The sequence below is a fragment of the Chrysochloris asiatica genome, unplaced genomic scaffold (assembly GCF_000296735.1).
Source record: "Chrysochloris asiatica unplaced genomic scaffold, ChrAsi1.0 scaffold00136, whole genome shotgun sequence".
Lineage (NCBI taxonomy): Eukaryota > Metazoa > Chordata > Mammalia > Afrosoricida > Chrysochloridae > Chrysochloris > Chrysochloris asiatica.
In genome coordinates, this window is record NW_006408654.1 from 8,344,328 (window position 1) to 8,370,639 (window position 26,312).

The window sequence follows — 26,312 nt, forward strand, 5'->3', positions numbered from 1 at the left end:
ATCAACTAAAGCCCTAATCGTGAATCCCAGAATTATGAAGGCCACCAATGAAAAAATAGGAACAAATGTGAGGGCACTAATTCACAGAATACACAGACTACCAAACATTTTTAAAACTACAGAAACAAAAGTAGACAAAGTAGATGATTAGGACATACTAAAAATGAAAAACGTACATGCATCAAAAGAGTTGACCAGAAAAGTAAAAATGGAACCCACAGAATGGGAAAAATATTTTGCAATGATACATCAGACAAGGGACTCATTTATAAAATATACAGGAAACTACAACAGCTCTACAAACAAAAGGCAAATAACTTAATTAAAAAACGGGCACAGATTATGAACAGACACTTCACCAAGGAAGAGATCCGGGCAGCCAACAAACATATGAAGAAATGTTCCCAATCACTAGCCATTAGAGAGATGCAATTCAAAAAACAATGAGATATCATCTCACACCAGCAATAACAGCAAAGATGAAAAAAGTAGAGGACAATAAATGCTGGTGAGGATGTGGAGAGACTGGGACACTTCTGCATTGCTGGTGGGATTGCAAAACGGTCCAACCTCTCTAGAAAGCAATATGGTGCTTCCTCAGAAGGTTGGAAATAGAAATACCTTATGACCGAGATATAAGAACAGATGATAACTTCTTGAAAGAAAGACCGATAGGACAAATACAAAACAATATAGGCTGTCTGACTGATTACTACAAGAACAAGCAAGTTGCTCACCCAGGAGACATCAAGCCAAGTGGTAGGCTCCCCTCTGTGAAAACCCCCTTCCGAAACTAAAACTCAATCGGAATACATGCTCTGATTGGTGAGCACGTTCATCACTGATAAGGGGAAGTAAGGGAAAAACAACAATGAAGCTGCAAGCTAAGCCCTACAATGTTCCATAGATTCCTGTGAACCCTGGTGGAGCCCTGGTTGGCTAGCAGTGTGGAAAGACCTGGGAACTCTTGGGCCCAGAGTCAGTGACATAGCCAGAGAGGACTAGAATTGGGAGTGAAGCATCCAGCTAATGAGAAGACAGGGCATGTGTATAAGAACACCCACACTTGCAGTTAGTACCCACTTGACCTGGCTTCAATGACTGGATGGTCAGAGCTCAACTAGAAGAAGAAAGAGGAGGAAAAAGAGTAATCTGATGCAATTTGATGAACTTGACCTATACCTAGGGATGCAGTAGCTCAAAAGAGGGAACAAATCTTTACAGCGAGGATCATTCCCACACCTCCATACACAGAGTAGAAAGGGATGGGCAACTTGGACATTAGCTACCCAAGATGGGGGTGGCTACCAAGGCAAGAAGTGACAGGCTTACAAGCTTTTAAGAGGGAACCTAGATCCAGAGGGCATGGGGGAAGGTAACATTTCCACTGAGTAGTATCCAATCTGTCTAGGTGGGGCTGATGAAAGGTAATGCGGATAGGTCTCTTGTGATACAATAGTGAATAATTGTTATCAGGACTGATTGTGAGGGTTGGAAATGTAAAGGTAGACGTTTTATAGCAAAAGGAGGGGAGTGATTGACTTTGCAGTCTAGGAGCCAAGGTTCCTGGTACCATCAAGGGGTGAAGAGTGTAGAGTGGGACCCTTCCCAGAGAAGTAGTGACACCAGATATGGTTCAGAAATGATGATGTGGAAAGATGTAGTGGTTGGGGACTCTAGACCCAGAGAGGGAGAGGGGCTGTGTGCTAATGACCAGGGGGCAGGCTTGGAGAGTATACCCTTTGGTTCGTTAATGATACATGGAGGGTATTGTACCCATGGCAGTGAAACAAATATATGATAGGATGAATGTAAAGCTGTAAAGTTGATGTTCTCCCATGTAAACTATCACATAATTTACAATAAAACATTAAAGAAAAAAAAAGTTACTGTTGTCTTGTATTTTTCCATTTAATTTTTGTCCTACGTGATTTTTTTTTTTTAATTTCTTTTGCACTCTGGAATTACTAGCTTTACTCACAATTACTTTTTCTTAGATATAACACAACTTGTAGCATTTAATAAAAGTTATTTTAAAAGACTTTGCTTTTAAAGTTGTATGAACACCTTTCTTAAAATGAATCCACTTCAAATTTATGCAATATTCAGACATATTTATGCCACACCTACTCATTTTTCTTTGAATTAAGTCATATGCAAGAAGCAGGGATTTTTTGCTACCTTAAGAAAGAATTGAGATTTTTAGATTTCCTTATGGAAAACATGGCTTTCAACTTGCTATAAAAATAGTAGCTTAGACACAGCAAACTCTTAGAACACAGTGAAACAGAAACATTATGCCTAACTTAGAATTCAAGATTAAAAATACTATATAACATAGACATAATGGAACACAGATTTTTGAAACCCTTAACTCTTTGGTATTATCAACTCATTTGATACTGTGTCCATACGATGTTAGGGGGGAAATTAATTTTGTTTTCCTCATAGGATTATATCTGAGAAAATCTGTTTATCCATTCTTAGTGAGCATTCACATAAACACACATGCACTCATTGTAGGTCAAAATTTGAACTGAAAAAGAACAAAACCAAAACATTCCTGGGCTTCAAAAAATTAAAAAATATATTCACAGAAATGTCTATTCAAGCAACAATTTCTCAGAGCATATATTATAGTTATTTCTATCCCAGTTGATGCATTGGAATAAACAAGAACTAAAGCTTAAATAACTATATCTTTCACATTATATTGCAGCCAAATCCGGTTACATAGCATCTTGAATTTTCCTTTTTACCCCTGATAACTTCTGAGCACTGGGTTTGTATATGTGAGAAATGTCCAATCTGTACTCATTTTAGCAAGAGTGAGGTTTTCTTTATTCCATTTTGAAAAATCAGGTGCTCAATCAAGTAGACATAGGCAGACATGCCACATGGCCTGCCACAAATAGTTTTTATTCTTGTCTCTAAAAAAGCCCCTCCTCCAGTTCCATGTATCCAATTCTAGTCCCGTTTTCCCTCTTCCCAGAGAAACTAAAATGGCTTGCCCATGGACTTAATGGCTGTATTCTTATTTAAATTTCCTAAGGAGCTCTCGTAGCGTAGTGGTTACGAATCGGGCTGTGAACCGTAAGGTCAGCAGTTCGAAACTACCAGCCGTTCCGCGGGAGAAAGATGAGGCGTTCTGCTCCCGTAAAGATTAACAGCCTCGGAAACCCCTGTGCAGGGTCGCTATGAGTCGGAATCGACTCCACGGCACATAACAACAACAACAACAAGTCCTAGAACAGCCTACCTGTCTAGCAAACTCATGAATTCCTGAAGATGGACCACAAGAGTTATTTCTCACATATAGCTGAGATAAATTCTGAAAGCTAACCTTATGGCTAATTTAGGGTACTCAGGAGTTCTTCACTTTCAAGGTCTAAGAGAAGCCAGGGAATGACAGGATTCCTAATTCCAAAAGGGGTGCACCATCTTTTTTTCCCTGGTTTCCCCAGGTCCAGACTTATAGAGGATGAAACCATTCCCTGTTTGTGCACAAAATTTTGTTACCCCAAAGCTTGAATCCAATTCCCTGGAGTGGCTGAGTCCAATTAACAAACAACCCAGATAAGCAAGTAAAGAGATTAGCCTTTATTATTAAGAAGCCTATTCATTCGGGACACTTTATCCAAAGAGAAAAGGTGTCCAGGGACTACCTCTTACAAACAATATATGTATACCTGTTTTTTTAGCAATGTTAATCAGCATGCAGATGAGCTACAATCTTACCATTGTAACATTCCAATCAATTAACAAAGTGATTGGATTTCCTGATAAACATATCAAAACTGTTAACTCTCTTGGCTCCTGCTTGTCTGGGTGGTTACTCTTTCAGATGCCACACAAAGGGGACCACACTTTAAGCTTAGGTGACAGTTAACATTACAAAAGTATATATATTTTGTATAAAATAAAGATAGGAAAGAGGTGTGTGTGTGGGGGTGATATACCTCAGGCAGTGCTAAATTATTTCATTAAGTTCTCAAAATGGCTACATTTATGCTTTCAATATTAAGCCTAATTCTTTTTAGTATAAAATTTCATCTTTTCACTTTTCCTAAATTTATGGGAACATATACTTACTTATTTTGAATAAATAAGCATAAGCACTGACAGAATTTCATGATGGATAATATTTCAAAAGCTATTTTTAAGGGATATCATCTATTTTCTTTTCAATTAAAGTATTTCATCATTGCAGATATTCTATAGTGATTTCTATATAATATAGATTAATAATTAAAGCTTTTCACTGAAATATTGAATATTATTCATCAATTGGCCATGTTGGTTAGCTAAGATCAATATTCTTCTTGTAATAAATGAGTAAGGAGGATGGAAGATGAATTATGGAAGGAAAGGTTAGTTGATAGATGGGTAGATGGTAAGATAAAATAATTGATATGTTTCTGGAAGTGAATAATAGAGGGAAAGTATATATATAATATGCATACAGTTTTGTAAATTATTGTAGAAATTTTAAGTTCCATGCAGAAATTTTGATACTGTCACTTGATATGAAAAAAAGTATTCTAACGCTTTCTGGAAATAGTTTGGGGTACAGAGATTCATTGAGTTACTTAATGAATACCTCTAAAGCTGAATTAAACGTTGACAATAGAACTGTTTTATCAAAAACACATTCAGAGGACAGTGGTAGATGGTCACCTTCCAGTTTGCTTGTGAGGTGGGTGTGTGTCAATGCCCTTCATGGTCCTTTACTCTGTTCCATGGTCTAAGGACACCGCCCCCTCTCTCCTTTGAAGTCTGGCCTCCCTTTCCTGGGTTGCTTCTGAGCCTCACGTCTTCCAAGACCCGTGGTGTGCAGGGACCTCCTGTGCCATTTGTCTGAGACCCAGCCAATCCTGATACACTCTCCAGTATTTCAGATGTTTTCTATATGGCCACCGGCTGTCCCTTGTTGTATCTCGTTGTATGAACAGGATAACGTCTCCTTAAGTTTGTTATTAGTCAAAATCGACTCCATGGCACACAACGATTGACAACAAGACTGCCCGTTGTCTCTGCTTCTACTTCTACTCCTCCTACTTAAATGATTTTTGGGTCCGAGAGAAGGCATCCACTTAACTTCCAGAAGCTGTAGCCTGGAAACCATCCCAGCATGGCACAGGGAGAAGTAGTCTAGTCTAGGCAGTTGGAAACCTTGGGAGATCATCTTACACAACCATGTAATCACAAGTAAGGATTTCAACTGATCGGACTGGTGTGTGGCCGAGACATTATTCATCTGCCTCCAGACTGCCCAGTGGCCCAGCTCCCAGTTCCATCCCACTTACTTAGAATCTGTCTAAGTGGCTTCTTGGGTACAGAGAGGGCTTTCAAGGAAATGGGCTCAGTGGTTTTTGAGGATGTGGCCGTGGACTTTACCCAGGAAGAGTCTGAATAATTATTCTGCTGAATAATACTAGAGGAAACTCTACAGAGATGTGATGATAGAAACCTTTGGAAATCTGGCATCAGTGGGTTCTCAAAACCTTAATGATGGGGAAAAGTCATCCAATGAACAGATAATAGTATGGTTAACGAAGAACAGCAGCTGACCCTCCATAATACAAGAAATCTGTGAATCCCATGTTATTGATGACAAGTATAAGAACCAGGAGAGGCATATGAGGAGACCTACAAGCTCTGTGAAAGTAATAAAGGCATTCAGTATGGAAAAACTTTCAGCTGGATTCCAAATATTACTGAGCTTAAGAGAACTCCTTCTAAAGTAAATTCTTCTGAATGCTGTGACAGTAGAAAATTCATGGATCATTTGTCACATAAACATCATAGCACATCTCACACTGGATGTAATAGGTGCCAACATAAGAAATGTGGAGAACCCTGCAGTTGTCACTCTTATACAAACATTTCTGTAAGAAGTCTGATTATAGAGAAACCCTATAACTGTAAGATATGTGGAAAAGGCTTCATTTGTATCTCAACTCTTTAGAATCATATGAAAACACTTTCTGGAAAGAAATCCTATAAATGTAATGAATTGGATAACTTTTCATCCTTTGGCACACATATGAAAGGTCATAAGTGTTGATGCAAAAATTGTTGGGAAATCTATACTTATCCCTCATCCCTCACTATACCTAAAAAAAGTCACAATAGTGATAAGCCCACTTGCATGAAATGCGAGAACGATTCATCCCTCATTGAACACATAGGAAAACACAATGAAGAGAGATCTTATGAATGTAAATAATGTGGGAAAGCTTTTTAGTTATTTCTAGTTCACAGTAGAGAGAGGCCTTTTGAGTGTAAGGAATGTGGGAAAGTCTTTAGTCTTTCCTCCTCCCTCACTGAACACATAAGGAACTCACAGTGGACAGAGCCCTTTTGAATGTAAGGAGTGTAGGAAAGTTTTAGTAGGTTATCACACAACCATATAAGAACCCACAATGGTGAACAGCCTTATAAATGTAAGGAATGTGGGAAAGCCTTTAGTCAATTATCAATCATCACTAGACATATAAGAACTCACAGTGGAGAGAGGCCTTACAAATGTAAGGAATGTGGGAAATCATTTAGTCATTCCTCAACCCTCACTAAACATATAAGAATACACAGTGGAGATAGGCCTTATGTATGTAAGAAGTGTGGGAAAGCCTTTAGTTGTGCCTCATCCCTCACTATACATTTAAGAACTCACAGGTGAGAATGGCCTTATGAATGTAAAGAGTGCTTGGAAGTCTTTAGTCATTCTTCATCCCTCAATGAACACATAAAAACTCAGTGGAAACAAGCCTTATGATTGTAAGGAATGTAGGAAAGCCTTTAGTCAGTCCTCATCCCTCACTAAACCTACAAGAACTCACAGCAGAGGGAGGCCTTATGTTTGTAAGGAATGTAGGAAAGTCTTTAGTAATTCCTCATACCTTTCCCTTCACATAAGAAATCACACTGGACAAAAGTTTTTATAATTTGAGGAATTGGGTAAAAGCCTTCAGTCACTTCTCATCATTCACTACACAGATAGGAACTCGCAATGGGTAGCAAACTTATGAATGTAGGAAAGAAATTTTTGCTCCTTATCCTTAGGTAGGGGAGCACAGTAGCGCCATACAATAAGCACTGGACTGCAAACCACAAGTTCTGTGATTCAAGCCTACCAGCCGCCCCGCTGGAGAAAGATGAGACTTTCTGCTCCCATCTCAGAAAGCCTAAGCAGGGTCAGTATATGAGTTGGAACAGATTCAATAGCACTTAACAACAGAAGTCCTTCAGTAAGCATATAAGAGCTCACAGTGTCCAGAAGACTTATGAATGGAGGTAATGTGGTAAAGTCTCTAATATTCCTCCTCCTTCTAAACATATTAACTCAATGTAGAATGGTTGTTATGAATGTGGGGAAATTTTTTTGATGTTTTTCATCCTTTGGAACATATCTCTGACTAGGAATACTGGAGAGAAATTGTATATGTGTAAGTAGTTGGGATAGCTTTCATACCTTTTCTTTTTACCAAACCTGAAGGAAAATACATGGCAAATAAACAATGTAAGTATTAAAACAAATACACTCAGAGAATATAAAATATTATTGGGAAATATTTATACGGAGAGGGTACAAAAATGTGACTGGGATCTACAGCAAAGCAAATTCTTTGTATACATATATATCTTTGTGTGTGTGTGCATTTATATATGCATTTACATATATATAAAGGAGCTCTGGTAGCGTAGTGGTTACGAATCGGGCTGTGAACTGCAAGGTCAGCAGTTCAAAATTACCAGCTGTTTCATGGGAAAAAGATGAGGCGTTAAGCTCCCCTAAAGATTTATAGCCTCGGAAACCCTGTACAGGGTTGCTATGAGTCAGAACCGACTCCACAGCACATAATTACAACAATAACAATAAATATCTATTATTACAACAAAATTGGCAAAGATCTGGAATCAGAAAACCAAAAAGGAAGAACACGCTCAGCATTTCTCCTGCTGGGGGAACTGAAGAAAAAGTTCAAGCCTCAACTTTCATTATTGAAAGATTTACTGGGCAAATTATTGAATGATGCAGAAAGCATCAAGAGAAGAGGGAAGGAATACACAGTCACTGTACCAAAAGGAAATGGTTAATGTTCAACTGTTTTAAGAGGTAGCATGTGATCAAGAGCCAATGATACTGAATGAGGAAGTCCAAGGTGCATTGAAGGATTGGCAAAGAACAAGGCACTAGGAATTGAGGGAATAAGAATGGAAATCTTTCAAGAAAGTGAGGCAGCACAGGAGGCACTCACTGATCTGTGCCAAGAAATTTGGAAGACAACTATCTGGCCAACTGATTGGGAGAGATCCATATTTACGTCCATTCCAAAGAGAGGTGACCCAATGGAATGCGGAAATCATCAGGCAATCTCTTTGATATCCCATGTGAGTAAAGTTTTGCTAAAGGTAATACAGAAATGGCTACAATCATACATTGACAGAGAACTTCCAGTGATTCAAGGTGGATTCAGAAGAGGCCATGGAACAAGGGATATCATTGCTGATGTCTGATAGATCTTGTCTGAAAGCAGAGAATATCAGAAAGATGTTTACCTGTGCTTTATTGACTACACAAAGGCTTTTGGTTGTGTGGATCATGCCAAGCTATGGACAACATTGCGAAGTATGAGTATTCTGGAACACTTCATTGTGCTCATGAGAAATCTGTACCTGGACCAAGAGTCAGTTGTTCAAACAGAACATGGGAACACTGAAAAGTTTAAAATTAAGAAAGGTGTAAGACAAGGTTGTATTATTTCACCATACTTATTCAACCTATATGCTGAGCAAATAATTCGAGAAGCTGGGTTCTATGAAGAAAAATGTGGCATCAGGATTGGAGGAAGACTCATTAACTACCTGCAATATGCAGCTGACACAACCTTGCTTGCTGAAAGTGAAAAGGACATAAAACATTTACTGATGAAGAGCACAGCCTTCGGTATGGATTATATCTCAATGTCAAGAAAACAAAAATCCTCACCACTGGACCAATAAACAACATTCTTATCAACAGAGAAAAGATTGAAGTTGTCAAGGACTTCATTCTTCTTGGATCACCTATCAACACTCATGGAAGCAGCAGTCAAGAAAGCAAATGACGTATTGCATTAGGCAAATCTGCTGCACAAGACCTTTTTGAAGTGTTGAAGAGCAAAGATGTCAACTTGAGTACTAACGTGTGCCTCACCCAAGCTATGGTATTTTCAATAACCTTATATGTATGTGAAAGCTGGACAGTGAGTAAGGAAGACCATAGAAGAATTGATGCCTTTGAGCTATGGTGTTGGAGGAGAATATTGAAAGTGCCATGGGCTGCCAAAAGAACCAATAGATCCATTTGGAAGAAATGCAGCCAGGGTGCTCCTTGGAGACCAAGATGGCCAAATTTCATTTCTCATACTTTGAACATATTGTTAGGAGGGACTAGTCACTGGAGAAGGATATGATGTTTGGTAAGGTGGAGGGTCAGAGAAAAAGAGGAAGACACCCAACCAGATGGATTGGCCAAGTGGCAACATCGATGGACTCAGGCATGGCAACTACAGTGAGGTTGGCCCAGGATTGGGCAGTGTTTTGTCCTGCTGTGTATAAGATCATTATGGGTTGGTACCGACTCGATGGCACCTAACAACAAATACATGTATATAATATGTGTACATATGTGTGTGTTTATGTATGTTCTTTTCCATACCATGAATGAAAATGCTCACAACAATCCTATAGAAACACTGTTCTGACTATCCTACAATTTATGTAAACTACTAAACTGTTCACGGTATGGTACAAGCAATATGTAGGTTATTAAAAATAGATAATTTCCATTGAGAACAAAAAAGCAATTCATTATAGAAGAAGCTTAGTACCCTAAATGTTATACTAAACATTAATTTAAAATATCTAAAAATATTCTTTTTTCCTTTTACTTAAATGTGACATCTTTATGATGTCATATGAAACAAAAATTTTTCTAATGGAAAACCTACAAATAACACAGAAAATGCAATTGGTCCTGGGTACACAAAACGTAAAGATTAATGGAGAAAAAAATAAGCTATTTTTTTTTTTTACTGTAGTTGCCTATAACTATAATAGCTAAAAAGAGGAGAGATATGCGATAGTTTAAAAAAATTATAAAAGACTTGGAGTTACATTAATTACCACAATTGTACTAGTAGGGAAATAATTACAATGACTGACTTATTATATTTATTGTCTTTTTCTTATGTGCTTAATTCGAGTATATAACTTACATTATCACTTAAACTGGTCATTTCCCTTCTTAATGTAATAATGAAACAAAATAAACATAAAAACCATAATAAATGACTACATAAAGATAATTCATCACTCATCTGTCAGTTTGTCATACTGTGGTGGCTTGAGTGTTGTTTTGATGCTAGAATTTATGTGACCAGTATATGAAATACCAGCATGGTACTCCCCTGGTGGACAGGTTTCAGCTGAGCTTCCAGACTAAGACAGACTAGGAAGAAGGAGAGATGGATTCCTTCTCATGTTTAGCTAGTGAAAACTTTATGAGTAGCAATGTAACGCTGTCAAATAGCACTAGATTAATGTTGTGTACAGTGCTAGAGAATGAACCCCTAAAGTTGGAAGTCACGCAAAATATGATTGGGGAAGGACTGCCTCTTCAAAGTGGAGTGGATTGTGATGACACAAATTGAGTACAGCTTTCAGGACTTTCATTTCTGACAAGGAGCATCTCAAAATGAGAAGAAAGAGCTGTAAGCATCCATTAACAATCAGGGCATGTAATGTATAAAGTATGAATGTAGGACAATTGGAAGTTGTCAAAAATGCTCATGGCCACATATGCTTGCATTAAATTTCACCAACATAGGGATTACCATATATTAACTGCCAATGCACTAGGAATACTTGCCTAGTCAAGTTGCACAGAACCATATTACTGTTTGCCCTTGTCAACTTGACACCTATTAACTATATGCATAATCTCTAAATAAAGAAAATTTTAAAGTCATACTTGAGCCTAACATGATATAACTAAAACACGTACAATTGAAAACATACTGGCCCATTTATATCTTACATGTCACAAATGAACAAAGCAAAAATACTTGATGCACACATACAAAACAAAACAAAAGTATATATATATATATATTCATTTCAATGCCCAAAGGCCACATTCTGTAAGCCAGTCTTTTCCCCGCAGTCATACAGCCTTACTCAATCCATGGGCCTCTGTCTCTCCATGGCACTGACTCAGCTGTCATCTCTGTTGTTACCACCTCTCCTGGTAGTAACAGCACATTTCAGGTAGTAACTTCATGCTTCACTTGTGCTCTTTCTTGATGGCCAAGGGATCATCTGTGCTTAAAATGAAAGATTAAACACTCTCCCTTTTTATACACACATGTTCTACAATTACAGTTTGACAATCACAATCAATCCTACTAACAATTATCATTGAAATCATAAAATCCTATGAACAATCATGTCCACCCCCTTTCACCAGAACCATCAGAAAAAGAGGAAAACTAGTCAATGGGAATTCTCCCTTGTCTCCGATTCTAAACTAAGCACACCCATGATAGCTTGTAAGCCAGTTGCTTCATGCCTTTGTAGCCTTTCCCCCTTTTTGATAACCAATGTCTAAATAGCCCGTAAACTGAGGAGACAAGCATGTTCCTTGATATGAAGAATCCTCCATTTCAGTTGGAATATGGAGCAACTGCATCTATAAACAAAAGTCCAATCCAACAAATTTTAGAAATTTGCACTTGCTTACAGGACCAAAACGGCAAAGAATGAGTATCAAGAACACTTAATTGTGCTTGTGTAGAATGTGTACATAGACCAAGAGCCAGTCATTTGAACAGAACTAGAGAATATTGAAGGGCTTAGGAAATTAGTAAAGATGTACACCAGGGTTGTATTCTTTCACCATATGTATTCAATCTGTATACCAAAAAAATAATCTGAGAAGCTAGATTATATAAAGAAGAGCATGGCATCAGGGTTAGAGAAAGGCTCATTAACAACTTGTGACATGTAGATGATACAACCTTGCTTGCTGAAATCAAAAGAGACTTAAAATACTTTCAGATGAAGATCAAAGACCACAACCTTCAGCATGGGTTGCACTACAACTTAAACAAAAAGGTCCTCACCTCTGGACCAATAAAAATATCATGATAAATGGAAAAAAGATTGACATTGTCAAAGACTTCATTTTGCTGCTCTCAACACTCGTGGAAGCAGCAGTCAAGAAATCATATGATATATTGCATTAGGCAAATCTGCTGAACATCTGCTGATCACTTAAAAGTTTTCAACAGTAAAGATATCAGTTTGAGGAAAAAGGTGCACCTGATCCAAGCCATGGTATTTTCAATAGCCTTGTATGCATGTGAAAGTTGGACAATGAATAAGGAACACTGTAGAAGTATTGATGCATCTGAGTTATGGCATTGGAAATGAATATTAACAGAACAGTGGTCTTCCAGAAGAACAAACAAATCTGTTTTGGGAGAAGCACAGCCAGAATCTACCTTAAAAACCAGGATGCTGAAACTTTGTCTCTCATGCATCAGATGTATTATCAGAAGGGACCAATCCCTGGAGAAGGAAATCGTGCTTGGTAAAGTGGAGGGCCAATGAAAAGAAGGTCCCCAGAGAGATGGATTTATACAGAGGCAGCCGTCATGGGTTCAAGCTTAACAAGTATTGTGAGGATGGCGCAGGACTGGGCAGTGTTTTGTTCTATTATGCATAGAGTCACTATTATTCAGAACCAACTGTACAGTACCTAACAACAACTACTATAACAGAAATACCACAAAAGATTAGCTTTAATCAACATAAATCTATTTTCTCAAAATTTAGGAGGCTAAATGTCCCAAGTCAGTGTTATTTGGTCTGTCTATTGTAGAGGAAGGTCCTTATTTATTTCCAGATTTTATTCCTAGGTTCCTTACTGATTTTTTGGTATGTGTTTTCTCCTTCATTTATGTTTACTTGTTTAATTAATGTGTTCTTTTATAGTTCATATAAAAGCTTTTATATTTAAAAGCTATTAATTTGAACCACAGTCTGGTGTGGTGCTATAACACTGGATCACAAGGTTGGTTTGAAACACAAGGTCTGCAGTTCAAACTCACCAGCTGCTCCTCAGAAACCTTATATTCAGTCACTATAAGTTGAAACCTACTTTATGGCAAAAAACAACAAGAAGAAGAAAAACTACACTAGTACACTCTGATTAACATAGCACAGAAAAGCTATTCTCAAATGTGATTTAATCGTTTTTTGTTTTGAAAGAAAAACTGTTATTGAATTGATTTTTACTGATAACCAGAGGTACACAGGTATAGTTTTATAATTTACAACACTTCTTTTTGAGATACACAATTCAATCCAAAATAATCTCTAAGATTCTCTCATTTCTAACACTTTGATTTTGAGGTCGTTCCCAAAATAACATAAAAGTTCTGTACTTTGCTAGAAGGATTCACAGAACTCACTGAAAGCTACTGTACTTATGATAATTGTATATTACAGGGAAAGAAAAATGATAAATATTAGTCAAATAAAAATACCTAAAGGACAGTATGTTAGAGGTTCCAAATATGAAGTTTTTTTCTGTTGTCATCGAGAAAGATTATTAACCTCTGTTATTGGCATGTGATATATTCCCAAACAATGTTGCTCAGAGTTTTTATTGTTCATGTTAGATGCTGTGGAGTCAGGTCAGACTCATAGCAACTCTATGCAAAACAGAATGAAACACTGCCCAAACCTGTGTCATCCTCACAATTGTTTTTATTATGATGCCATTATGTATATAAAGTTCCTATGTGGCACAAAAAAGATTACGTGCTCAACTGCTAGTTGAAAGCCATTCATAGGAGCCTTGAAAGGGAGGCCTGCTAATCTATTTCGAGTATATTCATCATAGAAAACTATGGAGTACAGTTCTTCTCTGACACTTATATTATAATGAGTTTCAATTGACACTTTCATAACTAGTTTTATTATGTACGAGAATTGATTGCACATATATTTGATCTACAGCTTAAGGTCAACTGATATCATGCGACCAAAAGCCCCAATTCTTAATCACATACTCTGGCATGGAAAGACCCCACCCTAAGAGTGTGGGATGTGACCAGACACACTTTAAGATGCAGTGTGACCATTTCCTGTGCTAAATGCAAATCATCTTCCAGAAGCTAAGGGCAGAGACAGACATCTTTTTGGGTACGGTCAAATTCTTCAATCAATGAATGCAAATAAAAATAAAATAATGTTGATCTTTAAATCATATAATTAGCAATTAATTCTCTTGGGCTATTAACTGTTGTTTGTTATTGTCAACCACTTAAAAATTGAAAGTCTAATTGGCTTCTCATACAATTTTATTTTATTTATAAAATAATAAAAAATATAAACACTATTATATGTTAAACACAAAACTTAATTAATCCTTAAAAATAATTCTGAAACTACAGTCTAATAATTTCATTTTAAAGGTTGGGAAAGTGTGGCTTAAAGAGGTAAAACATTCTGCCCAGTGTTATTTATTTAGCAAATTGCTGGAATGAAAACTGAACATAAGTATTTTTCTGGGAATAGGAACAGTGTTCTTTTATTATTCTATAGGTTCTTAAATTTAAAATTTAATTGACAAATCAAATTTTTATAAACCTGATTTCATAATTGTTGTAAATGTATATATGTTGTTGTTAAGTGCCATTGAGTCAATTTTGCTCCTTGCAAACTTGTATAGAGTTTCTGAGAAACACAGGTAGGCTTAAACCACTGACTTTGTGGTAAACAGTCAAATGATTATCCTATAGTAATTATCCTATAGTTAAACATAACAGTTGACTTAGACAACCTTTCAAATAAATTTAAAAACTGTTGTTGTTGTTAAATGCAATCAAGTAAACTCTGACTCATAGAGACCATGTATAGCGTCTCTGAGGAGCAGCCGATGAGTTTGAAACACCAACTGTGTGGTTTGCAGTCCAGTGCTTATGGTACATAAGAAAGATTTTCTTATGTGGTTTTTGGATTTCATGCTAATTTGTAAGTGATCATGTCAGAACCCTATATTGCATATATGAATATATATTCATTGCAAAATTCTACCATGTCAAGACAATCACTATTTAGTTCTCTTATGTTTCAAATAATAATTCAAATAATTTAAATGCATTTTCATATTATCTATCATAAAAAGAAACTTGTAACAGCCTACTAAAATAATTTTCCTTTTATCTCCCCTGCTTACAGAAACCTAATTTGTTCATGTATTTCATCTTATTGGAAGATATTCCTTTTTTCCATTTCAGTGCTAAATCTAAGTTTTATCTGAAATTCAACTGAGGTAATTAACTTTTCTTTATAGTGTTTGGTTCATGAGTCAGTGACTCAGTTCTTCTCTTCAGAGGATTTCTAGGGGAAAAAGTCCTTTTCTTAAAAAGAACCAGGAGGAAGAAAGTCTGCCTGTGATGCAAAGGACTGTGGTTGCCATAGTGAGAAATGATAAGGAGCTGAATCCAAGGCTGAAACCAACACACTGAGTTTGTCAGAGTGAAATAAGAAACTGCTGGGGGCTCTTATGATGAAATAAAAAGACTACAGTAACAGTAAACTTGAGAGTATCAAACATAAGAAATAACTTATGTTTAATCTGTGAATCCTGCAGAGGTGCTGCAGAATAAGCACTCCATGGCTAAACCCACCAGGCTCTCCTCAGAAACCCTATACAGGGTCGCTGTAAGTCAGAATCTGCTCGATGGTTCTTAACAACAACAGAATACTTAAGCTATTTAACTTGAACTTTTCTGCGATTTAGGTCTAAAAGCACTTTACTTGCTACCCTATGATAGAGTGAGGGATTTCTATTTCTAATCTTTATGAACCCCATTTCCCTGATGGTTCAGTCTACATGAAACACCATTCAAATGAGTAATAGTCTGTCAGCCAAACAGGCATTTCAGAACAATTGGTTTCTGAGATTCTCTCCTCTTCATTTTTACTAGTTTTGAGGAGCTCTGGTAGCGTAATGCTTGCGCAGTGGGCTGCTAACCTCAAGGTCAGCAGTTTGAAACTACCAGCTGTTCTGCAGTACTTTCTGTGGAAATATGAGGCTTTCTGCTCCAATAAAGATTTACAGCCTTGGAAACCCTATGCAGGGCAGCTATGAGTTAGAACTGACTCCATGATACACTGCCACTACCACCTCCATAGGGTTTCAGAGGCTGAAAATCTTTAAACAAGATTTTAATTTAATATATCTTCTAATATGCATGCTGGATATAACCTGTAAGTCTATATTCTCCTTCAGAACAAGGTATGTATTCTATTGTTATATATAAAATATAATGCAATGATTCCAGAGTCATAGTAAAAAATTCAAAATATCTTAAATATAATGAATATTACTTCTCTAGTGCTAAATTTTAAAAATAAATATAAAGTTAAACTAATACATTTAATGATACCATATTTTCCTCACAAGTCAGATGAATAAGTATGGCAGAACATGGAAATTTCTTACTCTGTCAGAAACACAAGAAAATTAGAGTAAATATTTAGCATGCTCTTTGGTCAGCTTAATGAATAGAATTGGGAGGCAATGCAAAAGTGAAGGAATGAGTTGAGAGAAGAGGAAGGGATGGCTGATCTGAAGTTTAGGGAGTTGTGTGGATTCCTGAGTCTATAGGCACTAACCTAATCCACTGGGGGTTAGGGCTGAGAAGACATGGATGAAGTGGTCTGAGGTACAAGTAGAAGTGTGTGGCCCTCCAAGCTTGCAGCCGGTTCCCATTTTACCTAGTAAGAGTGGCTATGGTTGACTTGGCCAAAACCCATCCAAATGAAGAATGAGATGTTTGAGCTAGTGTAGTGTGCTGGAACATTGATGTTTTGCTGTGGACTGGTTTTGCTTATGAATGCAGATACCTAAAATTCCAACAAAAACAGAAGATTCTTTACGTCAAGGAACATGTTTGTCTTCTCAGAAAACTAGGTTGATAGAGATTGGCAATTTAGAAATTGGCTACAAAAAATGAGAGATAATAAAGGCATGGAGTAACTGGTTTACAAGTTTTCATAGATGTGCTCAATTAATATGACTGCTATAGGAAAAGTTTCATTGTGTATGAAAGAGACAATGGCTAGAAGATCCAGAGGGTGACCTGTGGTATAGTGAATTCTCTAATGTCTCTTTTAGCCTTAGTATGCAACGCCTACCAAACAACATTTTGACCTGGCTGGGCCTAGGTAAAAAGTAGAAGATACTAATAGGATGACATTATTCAGCTGTGGATGTTAGCAAGCTAATTTTAACTGTAAAAACTTGGAACTCTAGCATGCATTTAAACGAACTTTCTCAGAAGTGGGAGGAGATGTCATTACCATCAAAGAATAAAAATAGGAGTGGAGCACATCCTTTGGATTCAGAAATTCCCTCACATTGAACCTCCTTAACTCAGGAACAGAAAGCTTTGACACTGGAGCAGTGGCAGAGGAGCAAGTGGAGCAGAACCAAGAACCAGAGCAAGAGACAGAGCACTGGACTCCCCATCCTATGAAACAAATAAAGCTGAGTAATTTGGGGCATGACGCTTGCTAGTAGAGCAGGGTGCCTCCAGGCACTTAAGTGGGGGAATTAGGTTTGCTGATCCACAGAGATAGTTAGGTGCCTACAAGTGTAGGCTGATGCTACAGTGGTATGTCCTGTGGGTATTTGCCACCAGCTGGTTGGAACAATTGTGCTCTGAATATTTTCTGATCCAGTATTGTACGCTGCTAACTTCCCTAATAAACCAAATAACTTTGAGTATGGTGTCTGAGTTCTGTGTGGTCTTTGCAATAAATTACCCAACCCAGTTGAATAGAAAGGGCTGTGGAAAGAAAAGTTGGTGCCATATATCACATATTTTTTGCAATATCACCAGGCAACTGCAATTTTGCATAAGATAATTTAAAAACGGTTGCAACAGTACAGCAGCAGAGAACTGCCAGAAATCCAAGCAGTTGCAAAGGGGACTTGGAACTAGTGATATCATTGCTGACGTCAGATTAATCATAGCTGAAAGCAGAGTATACCATAAAGATATTTATCTGTGCTTCACCGACTATGCATAGACGTCTGTCTGTGTAGATCACAACAAAATATGGGTAACATTGTAAAGATAGGTATTCCAGACACTTAATTATGCTCAAGAGGAACCTGTACATAGTTAGAACAGAACTAACAGGATACTAAATGTTACAAAATCAGGAAAGATGTATCTTTTCACCATACTTATTTAATCTGTGTGCTGAGCAAATAATCCAAGAAGCTGGACTATATGGAGAAGAACAAGACATCAACAGTCTGCGATATGCAGATGATAACAACCGTGCTTGCTAAAAGCAAAGAGGACTTAAAATTCTTACTGATGAAGGTCAAACACTATAGCATTCAGTATGGATTGTACCTAGATGTAAAGAAACCAAATATCATCAATAAATAACATCTTGATAAATGGAGAAAACTTTGAAGTTGTCAGAGACTTCATTTTGCTTATGTCCACAATCAACACTCCAAGAAGCAGCATCAAGAAATCAAAACACTCATTGAATTAGACAAATCTGTTGCATGAGACCTCTTTAAAGTGTTAAAGAGCAAATAGATCAGTTTGAGGACCCAGATACACCTGACTCATATCATGGTATTTTCAGTAGCTTCATATGCATGTGAAAGTTGGACAATGAATAAAGATTATAGAAGAATAGATGTATTTGAATTATGAGAAGAATATTAAAGTGCCATGGACTGACGGAATAACAAACAAATCTGTGTTGGAATAAGTATAGGCAGAGTCCTCCTTAGAAGCTAGTATATCAAGACTTTGTCTCTCATACTTCTAACATGTTCTCAGAAGGGACAAATCCCTGGTGAAGAATGTCATGCTTGATGCAGTGGAGAGTCAGCGAAAAATAGGAAGACCTCTAATGAGATGAATTAACACAATGGCAATGGCAGCAGCAATGGCCTCAGGTGTAGCCATGATTGTGAGGATAGTACAGGACCGGGCAGTATTTTGTTCTGTTGTTCATAGCGTTACTGTGAGTTACAACTGACACTACGGTAACTAGCAAGAACAACAACATAAAATTTGCAACTGCTACAGATCAATTGAAAATTAATTCCAAAATGTTTTTAACTGTGACACTCATAAGAAAGAATGCTTGCCTCTTGTTAGAGAAGTCATTTCTAAATTGTTAATTTAAGAAATATATTATTGACTTTTAAAAACAATTACTAAATAAAAGTTTTTACTCAACTCTTTAACTGATATTTTCTCACATCCACACTTATTTTCAGTTAGCAGTATTTGTGGTAACTACTTGTTTCAAAAAATGATTCTGAAGATAAAGATGTGGAAAATTACATTCTTGCCTTCAATACCCAAAAGCAAAACTGTAGACTGGATTCTCACTCCTAGAGGCTTGATAGTACCAAAGGAAACTATTCCACCAGTTTCAGACGCTTCAGTAAATAAATCTTTATTGAGGCAGACTTCCTCTTCTTTCTCCCACTTAGCGGCTGGTGAGTTGAAACAGTCAGCCTTTTGGTTAGCATCCCAATACTTAATTTATTATGCCACCCAACCTTCTTAATCTTGCCTCAGGCAATATGAAATACTCAGACAACACCCACAGAAAGTTATAACATACATACAATGTGAAAGAGAGAACATATCCACAAACTAGGATATGGGAAAACACAAAGAAAAACACAGAATATTTTTAATGATCTTTCTGTTATTTCAATAATGTTCCTCTCCAAAAAAAAAAAAAAAAAAAAAAAAAAAACTGACCCAGACTTTTTTTTTTTTTACACTTCCCCCTCCTCCCCCCAGTTTTCACCCCACAGTCCCTTTCCCTCTCTGGGTCCAAAGTCCCCAGTCACTTCATCACTCCATGTCGTCATCTCTGTCTCTATCTCAGGCATCTCTGCTTCTCTGAGTAGGGTCCTGCTCTCGGCTCTTCTCCGTTGATGGTCCCAGAGGCCTTCGTTCTTATCCTGGAGAATTAATTACTCCCTTCCTTGTTACAAAACTTCTACCTTTGCATTTCCAACCCTCACAGTCCGTACAGATAAGCATTATTCACTAGAGTATCATGAGTTACCCATCTGTATCTCCTTTCATCAGCTCTGCCCAGACAGATTGAATAGTACCTACTGGAGATTCTGCCTTCCTCCATGCTCCCTAGCACCAGGTTCCCTCTTGAAAGCTTGTAAGCCAGTCACTTCTTGCCTTTGTAGTCTCCCCCTCCCCATTTGATTATCCAATGTCCAAGCTCCCCTTCTCCATCCACTCTATGTGTGTGGGGGATGTGTGTGACTGTTTCTTGCTGTGGGGATTTGTTCCCTCTTTTGAGTCACTGCTCCATAGGTATAGGTCAAGTTCATCAGACTGTATCAGCTCACTCACTTTTTTTTCTTCTTTCCTTTCCTGGTTGAGCTCCGATCATCCAATCATCCGGTCCAGGTCATGTGGGTATCATCTGTAAGTGTGGGCACTCCTATGCATATGTCCTCTCTTCCCATCAGCCGGTAGCTCCACTCTCCTCTCGAGTCCTCCGTAACATAGACTTTTGAAGGACAGTTCCAATAACATGCATTTGATTGAAGCAATGACTTCTTAGTTTAACCCAGAAACATTGAGTAAACTGACCTCTCACAAATTGCCTTGAGCAAAACTGCTAAAGTCTCAACAGTAACCCATCACCAATTTAGGGGTAAAAACTCAGTGGGTTAATTGTTCTGAAAATGTCAACAATGTCTTTCTATTTCAAAGCTAACACTTGTAGTTTTACTAACATCAAAGAATTATTTGAAAACAGTAATAATTATAATTAAGTTCAACAAATGAGTCCTAATTATGATCTTCTTTGTACACACAGAGATTTCCTCATTTACCACCAGAACCAGCTGCACTTCAGTTATTGTTTTCTTCTCTCTCTCTTTTTCTATGTGTGCTTGTGTGTGTTTAGTCTTCAGATAAGCGCTGTTTTTACCTACATTTTTTAATATTATATATCAGTGCCCACCTAATAAAGAGCCCCGGTGGTGCTGTGGGTTAGGCAGTGGACTCCTAAATGCAAGATCCACTTTTCAAACCCACTAGTCACTCTCCGGGAGAAAGATGAGGCTGTCAGCTTCCACAAAGATTTGCAGTTTCAGAAGCCCTGTTAAGGTCATTATGAGTTGAAATCGACTCAATGATAGTGGGTTTGGCATATTAGAGTCCTGGTGTGATGTTATACGATAGGCACTTAGACCACAGTGTCAGTTTGAACCACAAGGTTGACAGTTCAAACTCACCAACCGCTCCTTGTAAACCTTATACAGGGTGGCTATGAGTCAGAACTGACTCAACAACACTTAACAACAACACCTATTGCTAACAAAAATATTTGTGTTTTAAATTAGATAAATTATTGTGAAGTTTGTATAACTTCATTACATTCATTTGAGGACAGATATTCATTTGAATATTAAGGGTTGCTATGAGTCGGAACCGACTCTATGGCACACAACAACAACAACATTCATTTGAAAGACATATTGTATCCATTCTATGTGAAAAGCAAGACAGACAACCAAATACAATGTCATCTAGTTGATTCCAACTCATATCAACTTTCTATAGGGTTTCCTAGATTGTAAATTTTTATGGGAGTTGTTGTTGTTAAGTGCCATGGAATAGGTTGTGACTAACAGGGTCCCTATATAGGGATTCCGGAAGTTCTGCTGTGGCATGTAGGAAAATGCACTGGAGCACAAGGTCAGTTTGAGCCGAAAGGCCAGTAGATCAAACTCACCAGTCACTCCTCGGGAACCCTATTGATAAGTGTCAAGTAGGTTCCAACCCAGAGCGACCATGTATAGAGTTTCCGAGGAGCAACTGGTGGGTCTGAACTGGCAACTTTTTGGTTTAAAGTGAACTTGTGGTCCAGCTCACTATCCTGCAGTGCCACACCAGGAATTCCAGGAACCCTATATAGGGTTGCTATTAGTTGAACCAACTCAAGGGCACTTAACAATAGCGTTTCTGCAGAGGGATTGGTAGGTTTGAACTACAAACCTTGCGGCTCACATTGACCTTGTGGTACAGAGCAAAATCCTGCAGGCCACACAGATGAGGTTGCCATGGGAGTTAACAACCTCATCTTTTGCCCTTCTGGTGTGTTTGGACCACCTGCCTTGCAGTTAGCAGTCAAATATCTAACCCACAGTGCTTTCAAATAATACTTGATTATATCAGTAGGATACGGTGCCCTAGTTCTTTGGGAAATAACCTTGGTGCAAGGGTAAATAACAACTAACGGCATGGCAACGTACCCCTAAAGATTACAGCTTACAAAACCCTAGGGAGCAGTTCTACTCTGTCTAAAGGTTTGCTATGAACCCCAATCCACTCAATGGCACATAGTGACAACACTACCAGGGAAACTTTCCCAGAGGTTACAAAACAGATAGATTCACAGACCAAACTGAAATGCTCAAATCACACTATTTACTGAAAAACAAAGGGAAAAACTATAAAATATACAGCATCAAGCAAGGGGAAAGAGATGACTTAAGTTAACATACTTAGGACAGAGTATAAGTGGATAGGCTACACTCTATCCCAATTATACTGACAGGAACTCATAATACACAATGCTCAATTTCCCTGTTTCTCTCCCTGTGATGATATGGTTATTAGAATAAGAGTTGAAGATCAAGCTGAGTGGGGTCACCCTACTTTTGTATCAGTAAGACCTAGGAACAAGTATGCCTAGTAGCTACTAAATGTCAGTAAACTTGCTAAACAGTCATAGATTTTATGTGAGGGTTTTGAACATAGAACTACCAAGGCCAAAATGGGTGTCAACAATGGGTGGCTGAATTAAGACCTCATGAATAATGAGTGTTTCCTATGTCTTATGCATATTTAATACATCCTGAATATTTAGTACCTCTGGTATCTCATGTATATTTAATGACCTATGAATAATTGGAGCTGTTGGCTCTTTTATCCCTGTCTACATTTAACACATGCCTGCTCTACTTACTAACTACTCATAAAAACTAAATAATCTTAAACATTTCATTCATATTTCTTCATGTCGTCTATAGCATAATTGAATATTCTCAGACAATAAAACAACTGCACATTGTAATATTCTTAGAAATATCAGAAGCTTGAAAACTTAAGAAGATAGATAGAGCTATATAGACATGTTATTGTTGCTGTTAGGTGCTATCGAGTCAGTTCCCGGTTTATAGGTATCTTTTTTTTTTTTTTTTTAATAAATGTTTTATTGTGAATTATGTGATAGTTTACATGGGACAACAATAATTTTACATTCATTCTATTGTATATTATTGCCACGGTTACATTCCCCTCCATGCATCATCAACCAACCAAAGGGTATACCCTGCAAGCCTGACCCCCACATTCCCCTGGTCTTCAGCACACAGTCCCTCTCCCTCTCTGGATCTAAAGATCCCAGCTACTCCATCTTTCCACATCATCATCTCTGCCTCCATCTCAGGCATCACTGCTTCTCTGGGTAGGGTCCCGCTCTCCGCTCTTCTCCATTGATGGTCCTAGGGACCACCACTCCTAGGCTGAAAAGCTAATCACTCCCCTCCTTGCTATAAAATGTCTACCTCTACATTTTTATAGGTATCTTTTGCACAAGGGAAAGAAACATTACCTGGTCATTCGCCATCCTCACAATCATTGTTACTCTTGAGTCCATTGTTGCTGCCAACGTACCAATCTATATCATTGGGGGTCTTGCTCTTTTCACTAAACCACCATTTAATCAAGCATGATGTCATTCTTCAGGGACTGGTCCCTCCTGAAAATATGTCCAAGTATGAGAGGCAGAGTCTTGCGAACCTGGCTTCTAAGAAGCTTTCTGTCTGTACTGCTGCCAACACAGATTTATTTGTTCTTATGGCAGTCCATGGTAATTTTAATATTCTACTCCAGCACCATAACTCAAATGCATCAAATCTTCTACCATCTTCCTTATTCATTGTCCAACTTTCACATGCATATGAGGTTATTGAAAATACCATGGCTTGGGGCAGGCAAACTTTAGTCCTCAGCCTGACAGCTTTGCCCTTGAACACTTTAAACAGGTCTTGTGCAGCAGATTTGCCTATTGCAGTGCCTCATTTGATTTATTGTCTGTAGTCTCCATGAGTTGGATCCAAGCATAATGATTTTTTTTTTGACAAATTCAATCTATTCTCTATTTATCATGATGTTATTTATTAGTCTAGTTGTGAGGGTTTGTTTGTTTCCTTATGTTGAGGTGCAACCATTACTGAAGGCTGTGATCTTTGTTTTAAGCCCCCTTCACTTTCAGCAAGTAAAGGTGTATCATCTGCATATTGCAGGTTTTTAATAAGTCTTCCTCCAATCCTTATGCCATGCTCTTCTTCATATAATCCAGCTTCTCATATTATTTGTTCAGCATACAGATTGAATAAGTATGGTGCAATAATACAACCATGGCATCTACCTTTTCTAATTTTAAATTATTCAGTGTCTCCATGTACTATTTGAACAACTGCTTCTTGGTCTGTGTATAGGTACCTCATGAGCACAATTAAATCTTTTCGAAAACACACACAATGTTATATGTAGCTTGTTATGATAAACATTATCAAAAGTTTTTTCATAGCTAATAATATACAGCTAAACATCTTTCTGATATATTCTGCTTTTAGTCAAAATGTATCTGATGTAAGCAGTGATATCATTTATTACACATCCTCATCTGAATCTGGTTTGAACCTCTGACAGTTCCCTGTGAGTGTTACCAGTCATTTTTTAATCTTCTTGAGCAAAATTTTATTTACATGTGCATTTAATTATACTGTCCTATGGTTTCTACATTCTGTTGGTTCACCTTTCTTTGGAATGGGCACAGGTATGGGTTTCTGCCAATGAGTTGGCCAGGTAGCTGCCGTCCAAGTTTTTTGGCATAGATGTGAGTGCCTCCAGTACTTCATCAGTTGTTGAAAAAATTGGAATTTGTATTCCATCAACTCCTGGAGCCTTGTTCTTTGCCAATCTATTTGATGAACCTTGGACTTCATTTAGTACCATTGGCTCATGATCATATGCTACTTCTTGAAATGTTTGAAAAGCAATCATTTAGTTTTGGTACAGTGACTCTGTATATTCCTTCAGTCTTCTTTGTATACTTTTGCATCATTCAATATTTTTTTCCTAGAATCCTTCTGTATATCAAGTAGAGACTTGAATTTTTTCTTCAACTACTTCAGTTTGACATGACATGAGCATGTTCTTCCCTTTTGGTGTTCTAACTCTACAAGATATAGTAGATGAAGATGAGCTGTGGGTTAATGCACTGAACTGCAAGGTCATTTGAACTGCCATGTTAGTGGTTCAAGTTCGCCAGATGCTCCTTGGTCACTATGTGTCAGAATTGATGCAATGGCACTTAACAACAACAAAGATATGAGTGCAGTGACTCTAAACAGGTCTATTAGGTCTAGTTGTTTTATCAATTAATAAGACTGGCATTCATGTAATTATTGTCATATGTATATAATTATTATTAAGGAAAATTAACTTTTAGCAATTAGAAAATATCAATATGCACATATATATGACACTAAGTCAAAATGCATTGATACTATGATTCCAGTTCATATATGCACCATTTCATTCCAAACAAAATATGATTTTACAAGTATCTGGAATCAGTCACTGGGTTCATGACAGTTCTTTCAGTAATACAACTGTCTTAGTTTCATTAGTGTGCCTTCAAAAAGGTTCAATCAAAGCAGTGACTTCTGGGGCAATCTGTGGGATTAGTTAAATGCAAGGGCAAGAGGTCAGTTCTGAATGTTAGGATGACTGTTTTGGGGATTCCAAAAGTGTGGTCTTCATAGAGTTTATTTTATTATTATTAATTTTTTAATCGTTAGAACTTCAAAAAAATAAAAAAATAGAAATATTTAGTGATCTTACTCAAATTATAGAAACTTAAATGATACAGAACTGAAAATATTGGAAATTCATATATAATACAAAGTAAACATAAATTAGCCAACTCCATAGACATTTCCAGTTAAGCATTTATACAAATATATATCCACTATATATATATATAGCTCTGGTAGCGTAGTGGTTACGAATCGGGCTGCGAACCTTAAGGTCAGCTGTTCGAAACTACCAGCCGTTCCGCGGGAGAAAGATGAGGCTTTCTAC

At 37.5% G+C, this 26,312-nt stretch overlaps 1 pseudogene; it reads left to right on the top strand.

Annotated features, from left to right (window-relative positions):
* The first annotated feature begins 6,151 nt into the window (after window positions 1-6,151).
* Window positions 6,152-26,312, top strand: part of LOC102811030 — a 52,808-nt pseudogene continuing 32,647 nt past the window's right edge.